The following is a 9,082-nucleotide window of genomic DNA, read 5'->3' as shown; positions in this document are numbered from 1 at the left end:
CTTGAGGTGAACTTATTTTCTCAACCTATTTTTCGTTAATGTAAAACAAATTGTTCTTTTCTTAAGTCACCTCTTTAGCATGGGATTAGCCCTTGTATTAACGGCCTAGTGCCAAGTAGGTCTTAATCAAAGTGTATTAGGAGTGCAAGTTCGCCTCCTCTCAAATTGTTATTTTTAGAGGTCATTTAATTAACCTGCTTTTCTTTTAATAGACCTCAGTAGATTGGGTATTTTACCCCTGTGTTTATGTCCGTTGAGGACAACTTGAAGGTGGAGTTTGGTGTGGCCTGGGAGAGGCTTAAATTTTGAGAGCGAGTGGCTCTTTTGAAAATTCTGGGTTGTATGCCTCATGGAGGTTTTTCAGTGTAATTTGGAGCAAGGGCTCCTAGGTATAAATGGGGTTTTCTCCCCGTCTGTTAAAACTTGTGTTTGAGGTAAAACTGAGCGGATTGCCCAAGCATTGTGAAGTCAGGGCGCGAAGCCCAAATTCTGTAAATATTGTAACTAACCCCTTTTGAATTGCTACTTTGTACCTGCCATGCTTGTTATTTCTTTGTTTTCGAAAAGAAAATATAACCTTGTTAACTTTTAAATTAATTTTACATTGCACTATAATTTCGTAGCTTGAAACCCATTCACACCCGCACCTTCTTTCACCTCTACCTACCACGGAAAAGTCCGTAACAAGTGGTAGCAGAGCGTGGTTGAATGGGTCTCAATTTAGCCCCTTTTGACGGCTAAATATTGTTTGTTCCGAACTCTAACTATTTTCCCAGTTGCTGGAATTTTTTGAGTTTTTCAAAATTGGTCTGTCATCATGCCCGGCCCTCGCGATGTTCTCCTTCTTAACTATTTGCGTAAGGAGGAGTTGATCTATGAATTAACTATCAGAAATGTGCAATCTGGAGGCACGCTTGCAATAGACACTAACAAACTTAGAGAGTCCCTTGATTTGCCCATTTCTATCCCCAATTTGGGAGAGAAAGAAATTGACGACTCTCTTTCCACGATCACGGAGAATATTACTGGGCTAGCTTCTGTAGTTAGTTTTTTTGATGAAAATGATCCGTCTCCTAATCAAATTAAGCGTGTGCAAGGCAGGCTATATCATTTTTCGAATAGGGTTAACGATCTGTTGTCTCTAAAACTGAATGATGTTCAGAGGAAGGAAGCTAGTACGCTCCTGGAAAATATTTCCGAATTATCTAGTAAGGTCACTCAATTGTTAACTGGGGAAGTTCCTCCCAAATCTGATCAACCCACCATAGTAAATGCAGGTAGTGAGGAAGCGCCTCCCAAGGGAGAAGTTAATAGAATAACCGTTGCTGCTCAAACTATCCCTGCCCCATTGGACAACGAGTCTGAACGCCGTGCATCGCTGAGTAACATCCGTTCTGAATTAACTTCCTTGCCATTGAAACCTTTACCTACTATGTCACCCGGGTTTAGTAGCTTGCCTCATCCATTGGCAATGTTGCTCAGAGGTATATCTAAGTTTTCCGTTAATACCACCAGTGACGTAATTTCATTTTTAAGATTTCTAGTGGAATTTCAGGATCATGCCCTTGTTTTTTCTCTTTCTCCATGTCAAATCTTGCAAATTATCTATCCGTATGCTATTGGTATTCTCTCTGATAAAATCGTAAGAGCCATTGCCGAGCAATCATCTATTGAGGATTTCCATGCCCATTTGCTAGCTAACTTCATCCCTGCTAGGGCCAGGTCCTCCCTTATTCAGAAGTACTATTATCGTGTACAGCGCTTGGATGAAAACTTGGCTGATTTCATACAGGACATTAAGTTTTATACTAGGGTGTTTGCCCTTCATTTTCCTGAAGATCAGATTGTACAGGCTATTGTAGAGGGAATTTGACCTCCCTATAGGTCATATTTGTGTTTCGCGGCGTGCCCGCAAACTTTCTCGGAACTTGAAGCATTGGCCGTCTCAGCGGAAGGAGTTAGATACGCCGATTCTTTGCGTGTCGCGAAAGAACCCCCGCCTTCCATTAGTAATACTCGGCCTCCACCTCGCCGATCAGTCACCCCCCGTAAATGTTATGCTTGCGGGTCGCCTGACCATCTGCGCAATAAGTGTCCTCTGATCAAAACTAGTAGGGCAAATAATGGAGCTGGTTCATCACAAGGCTGTTTTAAATGTGGGGCTTTCTCACATATCGCAAAGAATTGTCCCAATTCGAATAGCACCCCCTCCTGCTCAACTTCTGGTGTAACTTCCAACAACAATCAAAAGTGACTAGTGGCTGCGGCTGAGTCAACTAATTCTGCTTCCCAAGGCTCAGCCCCTGGCTAAAAGGTCGAGAATTCAGGGAACGATAAGTCTTCGAATACATCTTTTGAATGCCCCAAAGAGTGTCTTAGGATTGCGGCGGGTACCTCCGCACCTGTTCCTTTTCTTAAGATTGAGTTAAATAACGAGCCTATAACAGCTCTCTTAGATTCAGGCAGTGTTTGTTCGATTATTTCGGCTGAATGGTATTCTAAATTGAAATCGGTTTGTAAACTTCCTGACTATGTCTCATCTTCTATTCAATATGTTTCGGCTAATTCATCTCCATTAGAAATTCTAGGTTCCGTACTGGTCAAAATTCGTATTTTTAAGTTTACTTGGAAAATTAAATTGTTTGTGGCTAAGCACCTGTCTTGCCCCATTATATTGGGAGCTGACTTTATTTCTCACACTGGTCTTGTGCTCGATCTCCAGTCTAGGTCGTGCACATTCAAATTTGCTTCTAATTGTAAAATTCCCTTGTTAAAGTGTAATTCTGTGTCGTGTTCTTCTATTTCGCCTACCCAGGATGAGATGTTGTTAGACCTTAGACATCTACCTGAGGAGCAGGCTGATAGTATTCGTAAATTATGTCAGTCATTTCCAGAGGTGTTCTCTGATACTCTTGGTGTTACTGACCTTATTGAATACAAAATTGAGGTCACGGATTCGATTCCTGTCCGTTTTCCACCTTATAGGCTATCTCCACCTAAAATGAAGGCTCTGAAAGAAATTATCGATCAGATGTTGAAGGATGGTATTATTAGGCCCTCTAAGTCGGCGTATTCATCGCCTATTTTTCTAGTCCCGAAACCCCAAGGAGGCTTCAGGCCTGTCATTGATTACAGGGCTCTCAATCGGAAGGTGGTGTTGCAATCTGTGCCCCTTCCTGACCTTCATTCTTGCTTTTCATGGTTTCGTAAGGCCAAGTTCTTCACTATCTTGGACTTGAATCAGGCCTATAATCAAATTCCCCTTGCCGAAGAGTCTAAACACCTTACAGCGTTTGCCACGGACTGGAATTTATACGAATACAACCGCGTGCCTTTCGGGCTCCCCACGGGGGCAGCTGTGCTCACTAGGCTACTAGATAGGGTCTTCTCCGACATCAAATTCGAGTACTTATATCACTATTTAGATGATGTCGTCGTATTTTCAGAGACTTTTGAAGAACATCTAGATCATTTGCGAGAAGTTCTCGATCGCCTTCGTAAGGCTGGGTTAACTGTTAAGTTGTCCAAGGTTGCCTTTGCTAAGCCCTCTATGTCATTCCTAGGGCATATTGTGTCACCCGATGGTGTAGCAGTCGATCATTCTAGAACACAGGCCATCCGTGATTTTAAACCTCCCAAGGACATTAAAGGTATCGCCAGGTTCATTGGTATGGTGAATTTCTTCAGGAAGTTCATTCCTAACTTTGCTAATAGAGCGGCGCCCTTAAACCTTCTTCGTAGGAAAGGCATCAAATTCGAGTGGGGACCTTCTCAACAAGCCGCTTTTGAAGATCTTAAATTAGCACTTTGTAATGCCCCTGTACTTGCTATGCCTGATTTCTCGAAGAAATTCATCGTCCAAACCGACGCGTCGTCGTCAGCAGTAGCTGCAGTCCTTCTTCAAGAGACTGAACTAGGGAGGCGACCTATCGCCTATGCCTCTAGGACCTTGTCGTCTCAAGAAGCCAAGTATTCCATCTATGAGCTCGAAGGTTTGGCAGTCTTATTCGCCGTAGAAAAGTTCCGTCTCTGTCTGGAACACGTCAAATTCGACCTGGAGACAGATAATCAAGCATTAAGCTGGGTCTTAGGTAGGCCGCGTCGTACTGGTCGTATAGCCCGCTGGGCTATTCGTATTTCCGCCTTCCAGTTTGATGTCAGGCATATTAGAGGTACCGAAAATGTTGTTGCTGATGGACTCAGCCGTATGTTTCATAACGACGTCGAGACCCACGAACCGGTCGACAGTTCATCACCTCCCGAGTCCATACTATCTGATGTTAATGCCATCTTAACAGATGCTCCCATGCTTTTTAGGGATATTGAGAAATACCAACGTGAAGATCCGACGCTGGCTCCGATAATGGAAACCCTTTCTTCTGGGGAACATGTTGTCCCTTATGTTCTGAGGAATGGTGTTCTATGTTGCCCATCGAGGCATGATAGGATGATGAAAGTTGTCGTTCCAGCTGTTCTTGTACCTATGATCTTCAAGTATTATCATGAGACCCCATTAGGAGGGCATCTGGGTATCTTTAAAACTCGTGAAAAGATTCGTGAAATGTTCATCTGGAAAGGTATGGACGGTGAAATCCGTGAACTTGTAAAAGCTTGTAAATCTTGTTTGCTCAGTAAACCCACCATGTCCACCAAGGTAGGCCTTTTGTCTTCGCATCAAGCGTCTCGCCCCATGGAACGTCTGTATATCGATTATGTAGGACCCTTCCCCCAGTCAAAGGGTAATGCTAACAAGTTCATCTTTGTGTGCGTAGATGGTTTTACCAGATTTTCTTGGTTATTTCCGACTAAGCTGGCTACCGCTCAGTCTACCATTACCTGCTTAAATTCTATTTTTGCTTCTTTTGGTCCGTGTCAATATATTGTATCTGATAATGCTAAGGCTTTTACATCTAATTTATTTCGTAAATTCTGTTTTGACTTATCTATCTCTCATGTAACTACTTCTGCTTATTACCCTCAACCATCTCTGGCTGAACGGGTTAACCGTAATCTCAGGTCAGCACTTATTGCCTATCATCATGAAGATCATTCCAGGTGGGACACGTCCCTGCATTGGATAGCTTTTGCTTTGAATTCGGCGGTTCATGAATCTCACAAGTTTACTCCAGCTTCTTTGATGTTCAAGTTTGTTCCCAACTCGCCGCTCTCTAACCTCTGGTCTCTGAATGACATTCTACCCGAGACAATAGATCCGGATAACATTAAAGATCTTTGGAAGAAGGCTAAAGCCAATCTTAAAGTGTCTCATGAAAAGGTTAGGGAAAGGTATGATCGTGGACGGAGACCCACCACTTTGAAGGTAGGTGACCAGGTGATGGTCAAGAATTTTGTTCCCGCGGGCAAGCTTGCCCCCAGATTTCATGGGCCATGCATCATTCTCGATTTTCTTACGCCGGTTACCTTGTTAGTAAGCAATCCAGCCACCGAGAGGATATTTAGGATTCACCTGTCACAGGTGAAACCAGTGTAAATTTTGTGTCAACTTGCTTCATATAATTTGATAGGAATATGAAGGTGATATTTTTTTGAGTTCCACTCTTAAGGCATTCTGCTCCTTCTATTTTATTTTATATGTAAGCATTTCTTGTAAACCTCCCCGATTGTTAAACTGCCTTCCTGTCCTTACCTCGGCCATTACCACGCTCCCGTCTCCTGCGTCAATACACACAGTGGCTTGACTTATGCCATGGATATTTGCACGCCGCTGGCCCCTCAACCTCTCCACAAGCCTGTACCCTCAAAAAAGATGATGGTCCAACACTATTCTGCCGCCAAGCTTTAATGTTTCAGTGCCCCCGCAGCCGCGCGGCGCCGTGCAGCAACTGGAGCTGAGGACGGGCCCCCTCGGCCCCAACGAGGAAGACGTGTGCACGGCGAGCCGGAGCTCTCCTCCCGGCCAAGGCTGATGTGCGGCGCACAACCTGCTACTTGCCCGCAGCCTGTTTATGTTCACCGCGGGCGCGGCGTGCTTCAACACCTCTGCTCCCCTCATAGTGCGGGCGAGCGGTATCTCAGGGTACTTGAGGGGTCCGAGCGGCCTCCTTTGGACGCAAGCCGCAACGGCCGGTCTGGCCATCCCACTTCATCACCATCTACTACATGAACAGATACTATAAGTAATGACTACACTGGGGAATTCAACTGCAATATTTGGTGGACTTCGAAATTTTTTTTTTCCTTCACTTTCAAGTATAAAAAGTTATCTTCAGAAATTCAACTTCTACAAATATAAAGACTTTACTTCATCTGCAACAACAAATTTTGAAACCAAATCAACCCAAATTAAGAAAATCTTATAAATTTGTTGGCAATCAATCTTCATACCCACAGCATAACTTGGACCTTGTTTCAAACTGATTTCATGTGTCATCCCTGGAGGAACTTTTGGGGGGGGAGGTCTGTACTGGGCGGTACACCTCCACTCCGCTAATTTAAAATGTGCGCCTGTTGAAACTCCTCTGCTGGAGGAAGTCTGAACTTTATTGACAGTATTAATTTTCTACCGTCTCAGAAGATGTCACCACGTGGAAAATTTTGAGATTTTGAACTGTGTCATTTTTGATGTGTTTTTGTTTCGCTTGAAGTAAGAAGTGTGAACTTTCTCTTCTAGAGGACACTACTGAAGATCTACAATAGTGCAACCTAGTGCGGAGTCAAAGAACTATTTTTTTGGAGAAAATTTAATTTCAAGAGTTTGTTCTTTGTTAAATTTCTTTCTATCATTGTTTAAGTTGGCAATATTTACCCCTTTCTTCCCCTTGTTATGAATGTATCCAATCCCGAATTTCTTCAATTAATTTCTATCCAATCAGATGTATCTTCCCCCAACTTGAATCTGTTGCGGGGTCCTATCCAATAAAGAGTTTGTGGGAGGGTGTTTTCTTTCCCCTAACGCCTAGAAACTTCCGCGAGAGTATTTAAACTGCTGATTTTTGGGTCTCTCGGCCACTTCTGTTCCATCTTTCAGTGTGTTAAGTACATAGCAGGGGGCGGGAAGCGCCTCTTTCTTCTCCAGCCGTTCAACACAAGGTAATGGCCGATTAATAACTTCTTTCTTTGCTAGCTCAGCAGTTTAACTTTCGGGGCGGGTTCTAAGCGTTCAACCATGTAACCTTTTCCTAAAATGTAACTTCTCTTTTCATCTATTCTCCTGTAAAACGACATATTGGGATAGAGAGTGCTAACCCTCTCGAGCTCCCACTCACATTGTCTTGAGGTGAACTTATTTTCTCAACCTATTTTTCGTTAATGTAAAACAAATTGTTCTTTTCTTAAGTCACCTCTTTAGCATGGGATTAGCCCTTGTATTAACGGCCTAGTGCCAAGTAGGTCTTAATCAAAGTGTATTAGGAGTGCAAGTTCGCCTCCTCTCAAATTGTTATTTTTAGAGGTCATTTAATTAACCTGCTTTTCTTTTAATAGACCTCAGTAGATTGGGTATTTTACCCCTGTGTTTATGTCCGTTGAGGACAACTTGAAGGTGGAGTTTGGTGTGGCCTGGGAGAGGCTTAAATTTTGAGAGCGAGTGGCTCTTTTGAAAATTCTGGGTTGTATGCCTCATGGAGGTTTTTCAGTGTAATTTGGAGCAAGGGCTCCTAGGTATAAATGGGGTTTTCTCCCCCTCTGTTAAAACTTGTGTTTGAGGTAAAACTGAGTGGATTGCCCAAGCATTGTGAAGTCAGGGCGCGAAGCCCAAATTCTGTAAATATTGTAACTAACCCCTTTTGAATTGCTACTTTGTACCTGCCATGCTTGTTATTTCTTTGTTTTCGAAAAGAAAATATAACCTTGTTAACTTTTAAATTAATTTTACATTGCACTATAATTTCGTAGCTTGAAACCCATTCACACCCGCACCTTCTTTCACCTCTACCTACCACGGAAAAGTCCGTAACAAAGATAATGGACAAAACTGTTCCAAAAATGAAAATAAAAGCCTAGGTTTATGAAGGAAATTATTGAAACCATAAAATTAATGGAATATTATCGGAAACGTATGAAGAATTCGGAATACAATAAGATCATGTTTAAAGAGACGAGTAAGCTTTCGAAATCATTGATAGAAAATGTATACAAAACGTTCAAAAGAAGTTTCCAAGAACTTGTAAACATACACCAATCATAATTTTCGAATTTCATTAAAATAAACGGAAAATTACACGATACCCTGGGGTTATGACTTTAAACGGTGAAGTTTTGCGAAGCTTTGTCACATGCAAGGTATATGTAAAGTAATAATGAGGTAGGATCTCCCATGAAAACAAACTCTTCACTCCCAGTTTCGCATGCATTTAAAAAAGAATATATTCAGGCTATAAAGAAAATTAAATCTACTAGGTCAAGTGGGCCAGATGGGATTCCTGCTTACATTGTAAAGGGCTGTTCAGATACATTAATGCAACCATTATGTTACATATTTAATCTTATAATAGATACAGGTGTGTTCCCAGAAATGTGGGAAACGTGAAGGGTATGCCCTATAAATAAAGCGGGAGACAATTCAGATGTACAATGTTACAGACCCATTTCTATTATATGTGCCTTCGTAAAAGTTTTCGAAACAGTTATTTATTTCCGGATTGTTAATTATGTTAAAAACTACATTTCATCTTACAAGCATGGATTCTACCCTGGTAGATCAACTATCACAAACCTATCAAATCTAGTTCAAGATGTGGCTAATGATTTAAACAGTCATAAATTTGTTGATGTGATTTATATGGACTTGGACGAAGCGTTTGACATGGTTGATCAGAGTATGATTTTTAGAAAATTGTCGGGATTTGGATTTAACAATCATATTTTAAAAATTATCTCCTCCTATTTACATAACAGATATCAGTTTGTCACCTATAATCAGACCAAAACTTTTGTGTTCAGTGATAATTCAGGTGTATCTCAAGGTTCAAATTTAGGACCACTGTTGTTTGTTATTTATAAATGATTTGCCAGATGTTGTAAATTAGAAATGCCTCATGTTTGCTGACGATCTTAAGTTGTACAAGGAGGTATCACATGTTAGTGACTGCATTTCTCTAAGCAGGGACATTGAGAATATCTA

The sequence above is a fragment of the Anabrus simplex genome, chromosome 2 (assembly GCF_040414725.1).
Source record: "Anabrus simplex isolate iqAnaSimp1 chromosome 2, ASM4041472v1, whole genome shotgun sequence".
NCBI lineage: Eukaryota > Metazoa > Arthropoda > Insecta > Orthoptera > Tettigoniidae > Anabrus > Anabrus simplex.
This window is presented reverse-complemented; position numbering follows the sequence as displayed.